An 18,733-nucleotide genomic window follows, 5' to 3' on the forward strand; every position below is an offset into this window, starting at 1 on the left:
GCTCTTCTGGCTTTCATAGTCTCTGGTGAAAAGTCTGGTGTAATTCTGATAGGCCTTCCTTTATATGTTACTTGACCTTTCTCCCTTACTGCTTTTAATATTCTATCTTTATTTAGTGCATTTGTTGTTCTGATTATTATGTGTCGGGAGGAATTTCTTTTCTGGTCCAGTCTATTTGGAGTTCTGTATGCTTCTTGTATGATCATGGGCATCTCTTTTTTTATGTTTGGGAAGTTTTCTTCTATTATTTTGTTGAAGATATTAGCTGGCCCTTTAAGTTGAAAATCTTCATTCTCATCAATTCCTATTATCCGTAGGTTTGGTCTTCTCATTGTGTCCTGGATTACCTGGATGTTTTGAGTTAGGATCCTTTTGCATTTTGTATTTTCTTTGACTGTTGTGTCGATGTTCTCTATGGAATCTTCTGCACCTGAGATTCTCTCTTCCATTTCTTGTATTCTGTTGCTGATGCTCGCATCTATGGTTCCAGATCTCTTTCCTAGGGTTTCTATCTCCAGCGTTGCCTCGCTTTGGGTTTTCTTTATTGTGTCTACTTCCCCTTTTAGTTCTAGTATGGTTTTGTTCATTTCCATCACCTGTTTGGCTGTGTTTTCCTGCTTTTCTTTAAGAGCCTGTAACTCTTTAGCAGTGCTCTCCTGTAATTCTTTAAGTGACTTATGAAAGTCCTTCTTGATGTCCTCTATCATCATCATGAGAAATGTTTTTAAATCTGGGTCTAGATTTTCGGTTGTGTTGGGGTGCCCAGGACTAGGTGGGGTGGGAGTGCTGCGTTCTGATGATGGTGAGTGGTCTTGATTTCTGTTAGTAGGATTCTTACGTTTGCCTTTCGCCATCTGGTAATCTCTGAAGCTAGCTGTTTTAGTTGTCACTGTTAAGAGCTTGTTCTTCAGGTGACTCTGTTAGCCTCTATGAGCAGACCTGGAGGGTAGCACTCTCCTTAGTTTCAGTGGGCAGAGTATTCTCTGCAGGCAAGCTCTCTTCTTGCAAGGCAGGTACCCAGATATCTGGTGTTCGAACCAGACTCCTGGCAGAAGTTGTGTTCCACTCACTAGAGGTCTTAGGATCACGTGTGGAATCCTGTGTGGGCCCTTGCGGGTGTCAGGCGACTCAGCTGGCAAGGTAGCCGGGGCTCGAGTGGAGTGGAAGGGGTTTGTGCCCCAGATCAAGCCCGGGTAGCCTGCTTCCCTATGTACCGCAGTCTCAAGTTCCACGCGATTGGATTGGGGTAGGCGCTGTGTTCCACTCACCAGAGGTCTTAGGGTCCCGTGGGGAGTCCCGTGTGGGCCCTTGCGGGTGTTGGGCAAGACTCTGCTGTCAAGGTAGCCCGGGGCTCGAGTCTCGAGTCGAGCGGAAGGGACTTGTGCCCCAGATCAGGCCCGGGTAGCCTGCTTCCCTATGTACCGCAGTCTCAAGTTCTGCGTGATTGGATTGGGGCAGGCACTGTGGTCCACTCACCAGAGGTCTTAGGGTCCCGTGGGGAGTCCCGTGTGGGCCCTTGCGGGTGTTGGGCAAGACTCTGCTGGCAAGGTAGCCCGGGGCTCGAGTCTCGATTCGAGCGGAAGGGACTTGTGCCCCAGATCAGGCCCGGGTAGCCTGCTTCCCTATGTACCGCAGTCTCGAGTTCTGCGCGATTGGATTGGGGCAGGCACTGTGATCCACTCACCAGAGGTCTTAGGGTCCCGTGGGGAGTCCTGTGTGGACCCTTGCGGGTGTTGGGCAAGACTCTGCTGGCATGGTAGCCCGGGGCTCGAGTCACGAGTCGAGCGGAAGGGACTTGTGCCCCAGATCAGGCCCGGGTAGCCTGCTTCCCTATGTACCGCAGTCTCAAGTTCCGCGCGATTGGATTGGGGCAGGCACTGTGGTCCACTCACCAGAGGTCTTAGGGTCCCGTGGGGAGTCCCGTGTGGACCCTTGCGGGTGTTGGGCAAGACTCTGCTGGCAAGGTAGCCCGGGGCTCGAGTCTCGAGTCGAGCGGAAGGGACTTGTGCCCCAGATCAGGCCCGGGTAGCCTGCTTCCCTATGTACAGCAGTCTCAAGTTCCGCGCGATTGGATTGGGGCAGGCACTGTGATCCACTCACCAGAGGTCTTAGGGTCCCGTGGGGAGTCCCGTGTGGACCCTTGCGGGTGTTGGGCAAGACTCTGCTGGCAAGGTAGCCCGGGGCTCGAGTCTCGAGTCGAGCGGAAGGGACTTGTGCCCCAGATCAGGCCCGGGTAGCCTGCTTCCCTATGTACCGCAGTCTCAAGTTCTGCGCGATTGGATTGGGGCAGGCACTGTGGTCCACTCACCAGAGGTCTTAGGGTCCCGTGGGGAGTCCTGTGTGGGCCCTTGCGGGTGTTGGGCAAGACTCTGCTGGCAAGGTAGCCCGGGGCTCGAGTCTCGAGTCGAGCGGAAGGGACTTGTGCCCCTCTCTCTCATTTTTAAATTAAGTAATTAATTTATTTTTTTACACTCCATGTTTTATTCCCCCCCCCCCCATGCACCCTCTGATTGTTCCACATAACATACCTTCTCTCCACCCCACTGTCTCTACGAGGATGTCCCCACCCCCCACCTACCACCCCACCAGACCTCTAAACTCTCTGGGGCCTCCAGTCTCTTGAGGGTTAGGTGCATCTTCTCTGATTGAACCCAGACCCTGCAGTCCTTTGCTGGATATGTGTTGGGGGCCTCATATAAGCTGGTATATGCTGCCTAATTGATGATCCAGTGTCTGAGAGATCTTGGGGATCCAGGTTAATTGAGATTGCTGGTCCTTCTGCAGGGATGCCCTCCTTGGCTTTGCCTTTTATACCCAAAGCACATCCCATTTTACTGAAGAATAGCTGATGTCTTGTGGCCCTGAGAGAAGATGCTGTGAACTGCAGCAGAGAGAGGATCTTTGCTGAGACTGGGGGAGCCTTGTTATCCCTCACAGTTCATCACAGGAGGAAAGGATGAGCAAGAACATTTCGTCATCATGGTATGTTCTGTTGTGTTACTTCTTTAGTGGGACGTTTTGATAGCCTTCTACTTTGCATGAGGATTGTGGGGTCTTCAGAATTTGTTTGGGCTGTGTATCAGTGTCAAAGATAGAGACATTTTTGAGTGGCAACTTTGTATCTAGTTCTGTTTTCTGCCAGGCCACCATCCCATTCATGCGTAAACCTGAGTCATCAAAAACCTTACAAACACTTGAGCTATTTCGTACAATATTAGACTTTAAAACTTTAGGTGATACTTTAAAAAAATCATATGTGATGATTTTTAGAAAAAAAAAAAAAACAAACAAACCCTGGATTAATATTACTTCCCCACTGGGAAGCTTCTATGGAAGTCTGCTGGCACTCCCATGTCCAGAGTGAAGTCAAGTTAGGGAGGAGATGGAGGGGATTGTGGTTCTAGACTTCTTGTGGAATCTTTGACCATCCCAGTAGTTTGAGAATTACAGGGTTTTTTTTTTTTATGTTGTTTGCCTTTATTAAATTAGTATAATTTGCTCAGTTCGCTCCTATTACTTGCCTTTGCTTGCTGAACAGGATAATGTCAAAACCTGTACCTTTGAATATCAGTTCTGAAAATAGGTTGTGGTCCATGCTTTTGAACTCAAGTCAGTAGGTGCTGAAGTGCAGCGTGACATAAAGCCTTGAAAACTTGAAGCATGTTTGTGTTTTCTCTAAACTCGCTTTTCTTGATTAAAAATGTTTGTGTCCCAAGGGTAGTATAACTTTCCTTACAGCTATTTATATGTTTGAACTTGAGGCCATAGATATTTATTTTAACAGAAACAAGAGGCATTAAATAGATACAGAAATCTTTATAAAGCCCCGAGTAAAAAAAGATCTTTGATTATATTTTGACTTTTAAAAAAAATCAGGAAATGGGATATGGAAATATAGGTAAGAACCCATGTACTCTTGTAGAGAATCTGAGTTGGCCTCTTAGCACCCACTTTGGGCAGCCCACAGCCCTCTATAGCTATAGTTACAGGGGACCTGCCACCATATATAAAATCAAATATAAAATAGACATTAAAAAAAAAAAAACCTGGGAAAAAGGGAATCTGGAAATGATTTATGAAGTCTTGGCAGGCTTGTGAGTTTATGAGAGCAAACTTGCTGGATTCTTATTTTATGACTGCATATTGCTTTTGCCCCAAATGGAAAGGTCTAAAGTGTTTATATTGAATCTGTAGAGACGAAGGCAGTTGCAAAGGGTGGTTTGGGGATTACAGGAGTGACTCTAGCGGAGGGAATCCAGGTAGAAAAGGTGTAAGAAAACTTGAGAGATAAGGAAAACATAGAACATTCCTGGACAGGAAGGAAACACTTGGGAGCTTCCTGACACTGTAGCTGAAGTTGAGGTGTGAAAGACGAAAGTAACGCGGGGTTCTCTTAGAATGTCCGTCAGGGCTCATTGGGGGACACAGAAACCGACTGTGAAGGTGAGAAGCGTCTCTGTCTGCTTGTGTATTTTAACACTCAGTTCCCGGGTGTTGGTGCTGTCTGGAAGTTTCCGGAAGTGGACTCATTCAGGAGGAAGTATGTTACTGGGGGTTGGGCTTTGTGACTTGATAATGTCACTCTACTTCCTGCTTCTCTTCCCTGCTTCCTGTGTGCAAGGCTGAGATATGATCTCTCAAGCCGCCTGCTCCTGCCGACGTCTTCTCTGCCACTGCAGACATCTTGCCTTTTGGAACTGAAATTAAACTTCATAAGTCGCCTTTGGTCCTAGAACTTTATTGTAGCAACAAAAAAGTAGCGAATATACCACGTAATGAAAGTGGTTGGGAAGTTAATAAAGAGAACTTGATATAATGTGTTTAGAAGGATTGGTGGGTACTTTATTATTTCTGGCACAGAGGCCTTTACGATGGTAGAAAGAAATGACTTTATTCTGTTGGCAACTCCACATCTGCACAAGAAGACCAGGAAAACTGCTGCTGCTGGCTCATCCTTTATCTCTGTTGGCAAACCCTAGGCAGGTGGTCTGAGGTCTCTCCGCTACAGCTTGATTACTCGTTCTAAGACACTGTAACCCACATGTTCTTACTGTTCATTGTAAGCAAGCATGCCTATGTCCCGGGGACATTAGCTCTTATTGCCTCTTGCTCTCATGAGATTCTGCAACCCCACAGTCTCTGCAGATGATTATTCGTGGTGGCTCGGGGAGAGGAGTGAGGTACCCTCTCAAGTGTTCTTATAAGTCAGCTATGGCAGTCTCCCACAGTCTCTGCTTACCAAGTTGCCTTGAGACCATTTCTCTTGCCCATGTCTATCCAGAAAATGATAGCTTCTAGGCCTTCTGGGGCTCTCTGGCACACTGCACCCTGGGAGAGTGGTCTCCGCCAGCTCTGCTCAGTGTCTTCTCCACAGAGCACCAGCCTTGCTCTCCTTAGTATCAATATCAGTGTTGCGTGAAGCCATTCATGAATCAATATCTATTCCCTGACAACTTTTGTTTTCTTTTTCCAGCTTCCTGCTGTTAAAGCAAAAATTAGACCCTTGCCTAGCAACTCATGGAAATAGAATAATTCCAATAAAAATGACCTCTTCAACACAATTGAGCATGTGAGTGTGTGTGTATATATTAATGTATACATATATATATAACTTGTAAAGAATTATTCAGAAATTCATTTATTTTTATTTATATGTATATATCTGCATTTATATATACATATAAATTTTGTGCGGGAACTGTTGTAAAGAATTATTTAGAATTTCATTTTATTTTTACTTATATGTATGCATCTGTGTTTATATGCAAACGTGTGCAGGAACTGTTGTAAGCCAGAAGAAATGTCGGACCTCGTGGAGTTGGACTTACAGCAGTTGTGAGCTGCCTAATGTGCATGCTGGGAATTAATTTCGGCCCTCTGCAAGAGCAGTGAGTGTTGTTAACCACCAAACCATCTCAGTAGCCCTAAAGATTATTTCTAAATCAGCATTTCTAGATATGACTACAGTAGTTCAGAAGGTCAAAGCCATCTGTCTGATGTGTATGCCTTTCATGGGCCCCTTACGGCACATGGCACACAGCGGATTTATAACCTAATACTTCCCAGACATCTGTAGCACTCACCCTCTGCGATTAATGCCCTGCTTACCCCCCCCCCCCCCACTTCCTCATCTCCTCAGAGTTTCCAGAGAGGCATAAATAACAGATCGTTGTTTGTAGTTTCTGCAGCAGGGTCTCCTGATGTAGCTCAGGTGGGTCTTGAACCTGTGATCTTCCTGTGTCAGTCTTCTGAGTGTGGGATTATAGACAAATCCCACCATTCCCTGCTAGCAAGAGTCTTGGCCACAGGTATAAATGCATATCCACTTTTTATCTAACTGCTGAGTAATACAAACTTTGAAATAGTTCAGTTCTTTTGAGCTCACTTTTTACTCTTTACCATCGGGTGGATTAACCCCAGGCTCACTTGACCCTAATCTTGATTTCCAGGCTGGGCTCTGCTGGATTTTGCTACTGAAACCCTAAATCAAGTTGTAGCTAAAGTTTTTGTGTGATCACAGCACTCCCCTCCTGTGATGCTTCGCTTTCCTGCTACCTGCCGTTGACAGTTATCGAAAAATACTAAGTGGAAAAGTCTAGAAGGAAGCAATCCGCAAAATTTAGTTTTTACCACAGTAGATTGTTGTAATTGCTCTATGTTATTAATGGGGGTTGCAAATCTCTTATTGTGCCTAGCTTATAAACTTTATCAGGAGTATTTACATCTAGGCGAAAACAGAATATAAGTATTGTCTCTAATTTCAGGCATGTACTTGGGGGAACATATTAGAATATTTCCTCTCATGAGATCAGCATCACTACACAATATATAGAAGAAGGCACATGGCATGGTAGGGGTGACAAACTCAAATAAAATTAAAGAGACGGAACGGTAACAGTGCATTGGAGGAGCAGAGGCAGGAACCAGTGGGAGATCATGGCACGGGAGAGCCATGCTCTGAGGCAGACAGCTGAAGTACCAGCAGGTTTGACTGGGTGGAGGTGACACTGGCAACACTTGGTGTTGTCATGCCAGTTTTCCAGGCAAGAACCTTCTCCACTTTTTCCAGGTCTGTCGTTGCCATTCTTTTTTTTTTTTCTTTTCTTTTCTTTTCTTTTTTTTCTTTTCTTTCTTTTCTTTTCTTTTCTTTTCTTTTCTGCACCTTTAACAAGCAGTTCCTTTGCATTAATTATCTTTAATGTCCCTCCCCCCTCGAATCAGTGTGGTATACCAGTCTATTAATGCTTGGGCTCTGACCTGGTTAACGAAAGCCCATTGATCCATGTGCCTTTTGCTCAGCGTTATTTCAAAAGCTGAAATCTCAAGGAGCTGGTTTTACTATTCTCAGAAGATCTCACAGGAAACAGCCTACTTCCTTGACCAGTTTCTTGGGGGTGTGGAGAAGCTTGTTAAAACTGAGTGACTGGGGAAATATGTGCTGTTCACGTTTCTTCCGTCATACCATTAAGTTAATTCCAGTTCCCCAGTCACTCCCAGCTACAGAGAAGTAGACTTCATTTCATCCCGAGAGCCATGAAGCATGTGGAGGATATGGAAACACTACATCCTCTAACATAAGCTGTGAGCATCTGTGGGTTTAGTGTGGGGTCTTTTGGAGCCCATCCCCAGCTGATGTCAAGACACTGCAAGCTTCACTATTGCCTGGTAGGTGCCATTTTCTCATCGAACCTTTCTCATCGAACCCTTGGATTGAATCCTAGAGAGAATTTAAATTCTCTGATGCAGTCTTCAGCTGGTATAACATATATGTCACGTGTATTATATTGACACTTATTGTCCGGGCACACTGTCGGCTTTCAGATTCCTCCAGGAGAGGGGGCCAGTTTTACCTTGAGAGACATAGGGCAAAGAACAAAGGAAGAAAGACATAGCTTCAGATACCCGTCTGCTTAGGTTCAAATCCAGGGTTAACCACTTTCTATATCTCTGATCTTAAATTTTCAGTTTTATTATCTATGAAATGGAGACTTGAACAACCATCAGTGTAAGCTTAAATAAATACATATGATTGGGGCAAATGCAAGTTTTATGCCCCTATAGTTTAAGCAATTTTTGTAGATTTTTTTAAAATAAAAGGGAATGGACAAATATAAAAGCTAAAAGATCTAGAAAAATACTGTAAGTAATGAGTCAAATGTGCCTCTCGAGTACTTTTGGCAGACATTATTTGATTGAGTTTCTATTAAAAAGGCTGTGTAATATTATAATATTATCTGTAGAGATAATAGGATAATCCATTTTTTGTCATACATTCTTGGAACTTTTATTTTTAATTGTTTAAAAATACTAGTGGGTTTTTTTTTTTTGTTTTTTTTTGTTTTTGTCATAGCTCCACTCCCATTGGTCAAAACAAGTGTCCAACTAGCTTCGATTCAAAGGGAAAGAAAATGCATAAATGCATGTCCCCTGTTGGTGAGGAGGCACTGTACATGCTGTTAGTAATCTCTGTGGATGATTTCCCGCATTTGCTCTGTGCTCACCTTTTCAGGGTTTCCCTATTCATACATTGAAATATCCCAAACTCATCACCCCCATGAATGTGTCAAGCTGTTAGAGGCTGTTAGAGATTGTTGACAAAGCCCAGGGGTCCTGATGTGTTTGAAGGAAGTGCTGACATACATGCCTTTCGCTATCCACAGACCCTGTGAAGAGTAGAAGCGATATGAAAGGCCAGGCAGGACAGACATAACGCAGGCAGGCTGACACCAGCAAAACTCCCCGGATGTTAGTGAGGCTTTCTTAGACAGTGCAGTCCTAACTTTCAGTGTTCCCAGTGATCCCTTGATCCCCAGAGAAGAGCAGCCTCCGTGGATCACAGCGTTATCAGTTATAATGAAGCTGTTATTTTAAGCCGTGCGGTTTGGGGACAGCAACTGTGCAGCGGTAGCCACGGAAACGCCATTGTGCTCCATTCGCCTTTATTTTCTGCTCTTTTACCCCTCAAGGCTTCAACTTAGACTTCCCGGAGAGCCCGAAATTGGATTTCCATTCCTCCACCCCATCTCTCTTTTTTAGCTCCCCAAATTTCAATCTCTGCATTTGTCTAGGTGGCTAAAATCTCGAAGTGTTTCAATAGAGACAGGTAAGGTCACCGCATTAAAGATGGAGACGCTCTTCTACAAGATGTCACGTCCTGGCACGGGGTTCCAAGGACTCGACCTGACTGAAGCTGACAAGCGAGTGCAAAAGGGATCAATACATGATCGCACAGAAAAGCTGGGATCCAGTGGACTGGGCTCTCTGATAGAGACGCTCTGGGACCCTTGATGGTCAGCATGCGGATTATGTCCAGTCGAACGGGAAATCAGGGTTAACTGGTACAGCTGAGAAGGAGGTAGATTGTTACATACAGATAAAGAGCCAGGGTTTCCGCCTCTATAGGGGAATAGTCTTCAGGATGTACATATCTGCGGGGGGGGGGGGGGGGCGGGGAAAGATATGGTAGACACGGCACACAAAATCGACATCCTCACATGGACCCAGCGAAGGTTTGTTTATACCTCAGTGTCTCACTCTTCAGTGGGGAGGCTGTGCCATTATCCCGGGGGGCTGAAGCACTGGGGGTCCTTGACATGGCCACGCTCATGTGCGCAGCACTCAATCATTAAGAACTCAGCCCACTCAGAGCCTTCTCTGCTCCCCACAACAAAATCCCAGAGATTGAGTCCATAAAGAGCCAGGTTGTCTGAGTAGGAAGGAAGCAGTGCTCAGCCTGAGGGCTCTAGATGCGGTTCAGTGGTAGAAGATCTTCCTAGCATCCATGATGCTCTGGGTTTAACCTCAGCAAAGTAGCAATAAAGGCAAAAGTAGAATGTTAAAGAGTTTGAGAGTGAAAGGAAGGGGAGATATGGGAGGGCAGAAAAGGGTAGAAGGAGGCAAAAGGCCTAACTAAGATCGCACACACATATGCACACACCCACACATGCATGTACACATGCATACCCACATGTGCACATGTACACATGTATGCACATTAACACATTCATGCATGCATCCACGCATGTACACATACACATGCATGTGCACACACTCTGACACACACATATGTCCACACAGGCACATCTATCTATCTCTAGTTGTATGTCTCTCTATGTCCCTCTTTCCCAGACCAGACCTGAAGTCACTCCAGGGAGATTTATGGAATGTAAACCCAAGCCATCTCAAAAGCCAAAATACTACCAGGGGTGATGATTGAAGGACAAGGGGTGGACATCAAAGTTGTAAATAAAAAAATTGGCTTTTTCTTTTTTCTTTTTCTTTTTTTTTCTTTTTTTCTTTCTTTTTTTTTTTGGTGGAGAAACAGCTTCTAACCAAGTCTCTATACAGTGTCCCCATTTCACTGGTCTCAGATAAAATATCATATCAAATACAACAAAAAATAACTGTAGTGGAATCAAGAAGGCGAAGGTGTTTGTTAAAAGTTCTGTAGGAGACTGCCTGGCAAGTATGGCCTATAAAGTGATTATGATCTCGTATTTATATATTACCATTTCAACAAGCTCCTTAAGTGGCTTGTCTCACGTGTTCCTGTCTGGCAAAAGCAAAAGTGACCATGAGTAAATTAATCACCATGTGCTTTTAGAGAGAAGGCCTTTAAAGAGGCAGTAGATTTTCATCATCTGTAACTTGGCCAAAGCAAGCGGTATGCAATGGATTGCTGCTAGAACATGGTAGAACTATGATGCACATTCAAGATGCTTTTATGGGAGTTACACGATATGGCTCAGTGACAGGGTGCTTATATATCACGTGTACGGCTCTGATTTTGATTCCCAGAACTGTAAAACAGAAAAAGAAAACCATTTAAATCCACAAAAACATATTCTATGGGATGAAAAAAGGTATTACTTATGCTCTTCCAATAAGGATGACAGACCAGCTCTATGGTAGCAGACTGTGTTGTTACTGTTTGCTCTCATACCTGGTGTGTTAATGTCTTTTCTAACTGCTGTGATAAAACACCAGGGGAATGCAACTTGGGAAGGGAAGAAGTATTTCATCCTACAGCTCATGATCCATCCCTGAGGGAAGTCGGAGCAGGCACTCAAGCAGGAACTGAAGCAGAATGCTGCTTCCTGGCTATCTCCCCTCCAATTGTCCAGCCTGCTTTCTTCTCTAACCCAGGATCACGTGTCCAAGAGTGGTACTGCTCACAGTAGCCTGGGCCCTCCCACATCATCATTAATCAAGACGGTGCCTCTCAGCCCTGCGTACAGACCAGTCTAAGGGAGACAATTCTCAGCTGAAGTTCCATCCTCTCTTATGATGCTGTTCTGGGTCAAGTTGACAAAAACCTAACTAACACATGTAGTTCTGACTTACTGGTGGCTCAAATTAATGCAGCTTGGCCATTATCACGGAGCAAAAATAATATGTATGTAAAAAAGGAGAAGACCTACTATGAATTATGAAGTTTGATCTTCTTTTCAGCATAGTAGTATGTCGAGATTCCAGATAGGGGTAGTTCTAGCTAGCAATGCCACCTCAGTTTTAATATTGTTAAACTGTGAGGTATATTAATAAACTTTACATTTAAAATATTTTTGGCTTAGGTTTGACTTATTGAGATATAATCCCCGTTGTACTGGCTGGTTTTGCGTGTCAACTTGACACAGGCTGGAGTTATCACAGAGAAAGGAGCTTCCATTGAGGAAATGCCTCCATGAGATCCAGCTGTAAGGCATTTTCTTAATAAGTGATCAAGGGTGGGAGGGTCCATTGTGGGTGGTGCCATCCCTGGGCTGGTAGTCTTGGGTTCTATAAGAAAGCAAGCTGAGCAAGGCAGAGGATGCAAGCCAGTAAGCAGCACCCCTCCATGGCCTCTGTATCAGCTCCTGCTTCCTGACCTGCTTGAGTTCCAGTCCTGACTTCCTTTGGTGATCAACAGCAGTATGAAAGTGTAAGCTGAATAAACCCTTTCCTCCCCAACTTGCTTCTTGGACATGATGTTTGTGCAGGAATAGAAACCCTGACTAAGACACCTGTTGTATATCTAGGAGCACGTGTAATGATGAGCCTCAGCATGGCAGAGACAGGAAAACACGTTGCTCTTAAATCATTCTACAAAAGGCTCCTTACCGGGTATAGAAGGAGCAGCAACCTCACCAGGAAAAGTAACTTGTTGCTGGATATTCAGTCACATTGTAAACCTCAAGATTGTGAACTGAAAAAACCTGTTTCTTGCTGTGGTGTGGCTCAGTCCTAGCACACACCTTTAATTCAAGAGCTTTCAGCAAACAGAATTGAATAAAGTCAACTATAGTTCAAGAGGTGGAGTGAGCAACCAATTGACAGGGAGTGGGCAAAAGTAGAGAGAGAGGAGGGACACTGAGTTGAAGGTTATTTAAGACAGCGTGGAGAAGGAGGGAGGGCTTTCCTCTCTGGGATGTTGGTGGAGTTGGAAGGTCACCGAGGTGCTTTATCAGCATCTCTGAGATAGCAGATTTTTACCCCAGCATCTGGCCCCTGAGTCTTCATTGGTAAAAATCAAATGCTTGGAATTTTGTTTTCAAACAAAGCAACAGTAACTTTAAGGGATGGAGAGATGGCTCAGTGGTTTAACAATATGGGATGCTCTTGCAGAGGGCCTCGGTCCAGTTCCTTCATACCCATGTTCTGCCTCTCAACCATCATAATTCTAGTTCCAGGGGAACCATTCATAATTCCAGTTCCAGGGTACCCAATGCTTCTGGGTACCAGGCACTTACATGGTGCTCACACATACATACAAGCAAAACACTCATACTCACAGAGTAAAATAAATCTAAAAAGAAAGTGGCCTCAATTCAGAAAGGTAACCCATGTGACAATCTCAGTACATGTTTTATCATTCCATTTGCTGCATGTGACAGTTTCCTGGCTCCAGCCCTTCTGATGTGGCTTAAAGTTTGCTCTACCAATGTCTCATTTTGCAGGGATCTGTTTCTGTAGGATCTGTTTCTGTAGAAACCAGTTTTTGTTGTGATGATGCTACATAACAAGCAGTCTAAATGTATTTGCTGTCTATGCTGTTTGGTTTTGGTAGGCTATAGATGAGACTTAGGCTAAAGACAGAGAAAGTTAGCTTGTGCTTTCTCTATTCAGAATTCTGTCTTGCTGAAAGTAACACCCCCATTTACATATGTTGCTCTTTTGTATCCTTTTGCTTTTGGGACCGGGTCTTACTGTGTAGCCAGTACTATCCTGGAATTTATTATGTAGCATAGGCTGGCATGGAATTTGTGGCAATCCTTCTGTCTCAGCTTCCAAGTGCTGAGATTATAGGTGTTAACTCAGTGACTTAGGTGGACTTTCAGGATGATTTTGGGCTGCTATTCATGTCTCAAGTGGGCTTATAGAAATTTATTTTTAAGCTCTTTACCAGCAGGCAAATAGTAGTGTAAATGTATAGAAAAGTTACCTTTTTAAAATTATAAAGTATCAATAAGTAACATGTTAAGATATGACCTTCCAGAAGAAATGCTTCAACCTCATGATTTCCCTAAGACAATTATTCCTCTCATCTAGAAAAGGGTTTGGAGTTCTGGTTTCTACTACTGTAAAATATACCAAGCATACCAGGTCATTCCTTTCACTTTCAAGAATGCCCAGTCAGTTTGTTACCTGGGTTTCTTTTAGATTCATGAGCACACTCCAGTAGAAGGTACATTAGGGCTTTGATCTCTGCCCAGGAAAGAAATGTGGGTAGTATTAGAAGGAGAGACTGAAGCCGACTGGCAGGGAATGCAGCTTCCCTGGGTATGGTGACAATGGAGATGGGTATTTCATCCATAGTTATAAAGAAGGCATTTGAAGTCACACTTGCTATTATTCCTAAAGAGGGCTGGGAACTAACTCAGAGCATGTACAAAGACATTGCTATCCACATGTCTGAGTAATGTGAGTAGCAGTGCGCGTTTAGAGTTATGATTATTGGAACCATATAGTTAATATAGGAAAAACCATATAGTAAACAGAGAAGCCATCTCTGTCTTTCTCAGTATTTTCCTCTGCGGGAAGAACAATGACTGATAATTAGTGGGAACACTCTACTCCGCTAAGCCTCTGAGCTGAGAAAAATGCCGTCCCAAAAAATAAGTATGGAGAAGTCATTATTTTCATACAGACTGACATAAGCCTGTTGGACTTTAAGTTTTGAGATGAGAGTCTTCAAAGGTAGATGGTGTCTACTTTTGATATTTGAATATTAATTTTATATTTGAATTTTTATATTTGAATATCAAATTTTAACATTTGAATGTTAATATTGAATATTCCCACTTACTCCCTTCTCCCAGATCATCTGTTATGACAGGTTTGCATCAACAGACTGCTCTACAGCTGCCCTGAGCCTGTTCTGAAGTCAGAGAAAGTCAGAGTCTCCGTTCCTTTGATTGTTACAGAAGTTTCATGTAGGGAAGGGTCATGTGGGAGCCAACGGTGACTCTTAGGGTGGTAGGAATTGGTGTTCTTCTTTTGTGTGAGGTGACAAATACCAGTGTGAAGAAGAACCAAGCATTTGTTGTGTTTGGTCACGGCATCCTTAGTTACAATGTTGGTAGTGTATTCTAATATACAATGTTCCTACAGATTGGTGTCTGTGTTGATCATACTCTCCTCATTTCATATCATGGGAAGTAGCTGTTAAAACGTCATGTGTCATATACATTGGTGAAGCATGAAGGCTATTCACATGTACAAAGTGCAATACATACTACTATGAATATCAAATAATAAAACTATTGATTTTTTTCAGGAATATCCTGGTTCTTAAAAGACACTGATGGCGGTGTTCCAGAGGATACATAACATCAATGCCAATAATGATGGCGGTGTTACAGAGGACACAAGATATCTATGGCTGACCCTGATGGCGGTGTTCCAGCGACACATGACGTCAAAGGTCAGTTGAAGGGAAAAGGCTGCACTGGAAAGATGGAATCCTAACGAATGAGTTTCCATTTGTTATTTTTCTGTATAATCCCCCATCCTTCCTTGAGTGTCAAGAAAGTATTTACAATCAAATGTAAAATTTTACCACTAAGGATATATCTTGTTCCTCCTATATCATCCTACTAAATAATCCCAATTTCATTTATTAAAGTTGTGAGTTAAAATTGATCAGCAGAAAAAAGCAATAGTAGATAAGCAATGGAAAAAAATCATAGTCTGGATGCCAGGCTTAAGTCATAGTCTGGATGCCAGGCTTTAACTGACCCATTCTATTTCTGAAACTCATTTATTAACCTTTTACTTCAAGAAGATGCTCACATTATAGTCTGGCTGGCTCTCTTCAGTAATGCATTTGAGCTCCTCAAAATTCATGAATCATGTGTGGGAGTAGCTGGCAAGAAATGAAGAAGCAGGTCGACACTCAAAGTCTATTATCTAATTGAGTCCAGATTAAATACAAAAATTCCATCATTTTTTTTTTCAGTATATTAGGCAGTTTTAGTGTGACTTTGAATAGAGAATATAGGATTGTACTATGTGAGCCTTTTCCTTTTATACTGTGGTTCCCTGTCTCGTGATACACCAGTCCAGGTATCCTCTTTCCTTGAGTGTGTGCTGGGCTGGTGATTGCTCCCAGAAGAACAGTGACAGTTTATCAGTCAGGGACTCAAACATAGAAAGATCTGGTGTCTATCTGTCTAAGATCTGATGTCCATCTGTCTCACCAACTTTGGCTTTCTCACTTGCTTGATTTGATGCTGTGTTGTGAGCTGTCTTGTAGAGACTCGGGTGGCAAGGAACTGAACAAGGCCTTCAGCCAACAGCACTTGCAGGACTAACTCTCACCAGCAACTGTGGCAGGGAGTTTGGAAGCAGGTCTTCTTCTCAGTTGCCTTTAGGAGGTGGCAGCTGCCGTTGACACTTTGCAGCGAGATTCCTGATTCTCATAAACTCTTAGTTGCTAAAGGTTTATTTGGTAAAATTTTAGGTGGAGAGATGACTACCAAGCTAGTAAACTCATATATAGGTAACTAAAGCCGGAAGATTAAATACATATAAAACACCTTTCATTGAAGTTTTACTCGAAGATCAATGCTACTTTATGGAGGGTGTGGTACGGAGAGGTAATGAAACCTCATGTAACTGGGATGGTGTGGGCTTTAGGAAGAGATCCCGATCAGGGGGTGGCCAAGGACACAAGGCACAGTTGATGGCTACTGCCGATGTGCTCTTTGCCTGTGTGTTAAAGTTTATAGATAAGATAAAAGCGTTTCAAATCCATCCATCACTTAGGTCTTTGAAAATAAAAGGTAAGAATGAATATTATAGACCATGCTATTAAGATAAGACAGATCCCGTGCTCTCTCACGTATGAAGATCCTAGCTTCTGACTTCTACACAGGTATATTTATGTGGGAGTTGATGTGGCCAGAGGCCAGGGAATTAGATAGAGGACACAAGAGGGGGAAGACTTTAAGGGAGAGGAATGGGCAAAAGAAGACATTGTATGGAAGTGGAAGGGGAACTCTTGAGGATGCAAGGGTACGAGTGAAGGTGTGGGGAGGGGCAAGGGACAGGCCAGCATTGAGGGGAGCAGAGGAGGAATCAAGCCGACCTAAGTATGTATAAAAATACCATGAGGAAAGGTGTTACTCTTTTTGCTAATGTAAAAAAAGGGGGGTACATTCCAGAATTAGAACATGGTGATAGGTGTACGATCTCATGACTCCCCCTGCCCCAGAATTACTCACTTTAGAGAGGAGGCCTGCATACCCCTTGGCTTATATCATGCCTTTAAATGTTCTAATAGTGAGAAATAAAACAGGAAAGAATTTTAATAACTGTTAACAACAACAACAACTAAGTATTAACATCGAACACACAGAGAAGAAGCAATACAGCAAACAAGATAAAATGTTCACAATAGAGCAATCTAAGGAGGTGGGTTTTACAGATCATTTTTATTGTTGTAGCCATTCTGTGAGTATAAAATTACCTTCAAAGTTTCTTAAACATAAAGTGAGCTAGATATTGACGTAAAATAAAAATATTTGTCCTCATCTATTCTTACGGATGAACACATGAGAGTGCCAACTTACTGCAGAGACCAGGGAGTGAGGGAGTCAGTACGTGTGGATATTGTGGGATTTGGCAAGTGTTAGATGGAAGATTTCAAAGAACATGCATTTCACTCCGCAAGGGTCCACTGCTTCTCTGGGTATAAGTGAAATGGCTACCAACTTACTTCTGTACCCATTATGGTACGTTGTAGAGGAGCCATACATCTTTATGAAACGATAATATTTTTGTTCAATTCTGTGGCAATACAATACTGGTATGGTCAACACTTTAAATGGTTTGACCTGACTTAGGAAACACAAGCAATGGCTGGTTTGCTCTGCTCAGTTGTGCAATCAGTGTAGCACAAGTGAGGATGTGTCCCTAAGTCAGTGAGGTTGAGTACAGTGAGGTTCAGATGACTTCTTGTTAAAATAGCTACAGTGCCAGCCATTTAAGTATCTGAGTGACTAAGAAGCATGGTTGGACCTACCTAGCAGCAATATAAGGTTGATCCAGGTGAAAAATGCTGTGAGACATGAGCCTATCTGCTAGGAAAGATTTGCACCAGTTAGCATTGTGAACTGAGGGTTACAGTCCATCGAGACTTTTGGGAAAAGCCTAGGTCTCCAATTTAAAACACAATCACACGCACGCACACACACACACACACACACACACTTTCCCAAAAATAGTACCAAAAAACCCCAGAAGAAAACCAGCAATAACAAAACACACCCATGGAAATATGCCTACAGGGATTCAAAGACATCTGGACTCTCGTGTCTTTTAAAATTGTCTCCGTGGTTGCTTCCTGTGGTGTCTCTCTGACTCTGAGTTAAAAACCTTATGTTGGTAGTTTGCCATAGTTACCAGTTAACCTGGTGACTTTTCTCAGTCGGGAGTCTTGGTTTTTGACCCCCGTGGTGGAACTTGTACTGGATCTCATACAGTTGGAGAGAAGGGGAAACCTAGTGGTATGCTCTTGGCAGTATAGAGGCTTGTGTGACACTGCAGAGTGCATCCTTAACATATGTTCTGGGGTAGAACTTCGCCTTTTCTGAGGTGACATAATTTTTCTCTTTCTTCTCTGGTACCACATCTGGAAATCTAGACTATTTTTCCCCTAATGATCTTACCGCAGAGTCTATGGTTCTTATGACTGATGAGATGCACGAGGACGGACACGGATTATGTGAGGAGGATGGACACGGATCATGTGAGGAGGATGGACAAGGATCACGTGAGGAGGATGGACAAGGATCATGTGAGGAGGACGGACAAGGATCATGTGAGGAGGATGGACAAGGATCACGTGAGGAGGATGGACAAGGTTCATGTGAGAGACTTCAGAGCTGGGTGGTTGTCAGAAGGATCCTGTCATGTTTAGGAAATGAGAGCAGAGAAGCCAATGTACATGAGTGTATGTTTGTTCCAGGCATTAAATTATTGGGATGTTATGCTATGCTTCCTAAAAATACTGTGAGGAAGGCAGAATTTTGTGGAAATGACTTCGATCTGGAAGTCAGGCTGATGCAGTTAAAATCCTGGAGTGGTCAATTACTAATTTCTCAGTCTTTGGCAAACCACCAAATGGCCAGTGGTCATAGCTTTCTGGTTTCTAGAGAGAGAAATAACTATATGCACATCATGTTGTAAGACTGAGAATCTATGCTTAATAGAGTCTATAGGGCTCACCAGGCATGCAATGAAGGTTAGCTCC

At 43.4% G+C, this 18,733-nt stretch overlaps 1 long non-coding RNA gene across 1 annotated transcript; it reads left to right on the plus strand.

Annotated features, from left to right (window-relative positions):
- Positions 1-7,452: 7,452 nt before the first annotated feature.
- On the plus strand, positions 7,453-18,314 carry Gm4489 (predicted gene 4489). The gene is made up of 3 exons (NR_027637.1): positions 7,453-7,665; positions 14,756-14,902; positions 18,155-18,314. It is a non-coding gene; the product is annotated as a predicted gene 4489 (long non-coding RNA).
- The last annotated feature ends 419 nt before the right edge of the window (positions 18,315-18,733 follow it).

Source organism: Mus musculus, chromosome 10 (assembly GCF_000001635.26).
Source record: "Mus musculus strain C57BL/6J chromosome 10, GRCm38.p6 C57BL/6J".
NCBI classification, from domain to species: domain Eukaryota; kingdom Metazoa; phylum Chordata; class Mammalia; order Rodentia; family Muridae; genus Mus; species Mus musculus.